This window comes from Schistocerca cancellata, chromosome 7 (assembly GCF_023864275.1).
Source record: "Schistocerca cancellata isolate TAMUIC-IGC-003103 chromosome 7, iqSchCanc2.1, whole genome shotgun sequence".
Taxonomy (NCBI): domain Eukaryota; kingdom Metazoa; phylum Arthropoda; class Insecta; order Orthoptera; family Acrididae; genus Schistocerca; species Schistocerca cancellata.
In genome coordinates this window covers 472,150,953-472,152,403 of record NC_064632.1, presented here as the reverse complement: position 1 = coordinate 472,152,403, position 1,451 = coordinate 472,150,953, and the positions used below count along the sequence as shown (strand labels likewise).

The following is a 1,451-nucleotide window of genomic DNA, read 5'->3' as shown; positions in this document are numbered from 1 at the left end:
GAAAGAACAGTTACCGTGGATGACCATGCAGCTTTGCTAGAAATGAAATGATAATTAAATGGACACCCTAGCTGCAAACAGGCGTTGATGTACTTCATTGGGGACATGTTGAAAATGTGTGCCCCGACCGCGACACGAACCCGGGATCTGCTTACATGGTAGACGCTCTATCCATCTGAGCCACCGCGGGCACAGAGGATAGTGCGTCTGCGTCTGCCACGAGTAATGAGTATGATGGGCAAACATCTATTAGGCGCACTACGAATGTAGTGGTGTGGACATTTTGGGAATGTGGATCTGACGGGGAGCGTGCAAGGGATAAGTCCCTGCAGACGCACTATCCTCTGTGCCCGCGGTGGCTCAGATGGATAGAGCGTCTGCCACGTAAGCAGTAGATCCCGGGTTCGAGCCCCGGTCGTGGCACATATTTTCAACATGTCCCCAATTAAGTACATCAACGCCTGTTTGCAGCTAGGGTGTCCATTTAATTATCATTTCATACCTACTTGTGTTGATTCATAGTGCTTTCCAGAATGACGCAATCAATCAGGGAATCCAACGAAAACGTTTCCTGGACCGTAACATTCCCTTCTCCGGCCCGGACTCTTCCGACGACTGTTGCAGCGTGTTACCTTTCAGACGTTTCAAGCCGAACACACTAACGGCCATCTGTCTGGTGGAGTATAAAACGTGGTTCATCTGAAAAGCGTACCTGTCGTCAATCATTGAACGCCCATTTGCGGTACTGGCGTGCAAACTGCGGCCTTCGTAGCCGATGAGCAGCAGTCTGCACGAGAGCACCTGCTGCAGAGGCCCTTGCACAGCATCATTCGCTGAACAGCAGTGAAAAGGATACACTATCGGTAGCCCCTTGGTTCACCTGGGTGGTCAGTTACTTAACAGTTATAAGTCTGTTTGCTCGTACAAATTGCTGCAGCCGTCGATCATTCGTGTCATGTATGACGTGCTGTGCACCACAGTCCCCTCCGCGCCGGTTTTTGGACAGCTCCATTTTGCCATGTACAGTGCAATTTAAGCGGGGTGGCACGCCAACCGTTTGCGAACTTAGCCGTTTCGGATACGCCTCCACCCTTGACCCGAAATCCAATAATCATACCAGTTTGGAAGTGAGATGAATCGCTCCTTTTCCATATCATAATAATGCCTCCCTGAGTCGCCCGCTAAACCCGCTGGGCAGATCAGGTAATAGGATTGTGGAAAGGGCCAACGGTTGAGGTCATTTTCTGCTTCTAATTGTCATTTATTGTAATTTAATAACCTTTACAACGAAAGCGGCACATAGCCGAATCTTTACCGAATGCAACTCTTTCACGGCTGAAGGCCTCCAACAAGAAATCTTAACAAGATAATAATACATTTAAGATAGCAACAAATAATTCAAAAAACAACATACGCAAGGTGCAATGCAAATGGCTGAGGGCCACAATGAA

At 48.4% G+C, this 1,451-nt stretch overlaps 1 non-coding gene across 1 annotated transcript; it reads left to right on the top strand.

Annotated features, from left to right (window-relative positions):
- The first annotated feature begins 348 nt into the window (after positions 1–348).
- Positions 349–423, top strand: Trnat-cgu (transfer RNA threonine (anticodon CGU)). Its single transcript has one exon. It is a non-coding gene; the product is annotated as a tRNA-Thr (tRNA).
- The last annotated feature ends 1,028 nt before the right edge of the window (positions 424–1,451 follow it).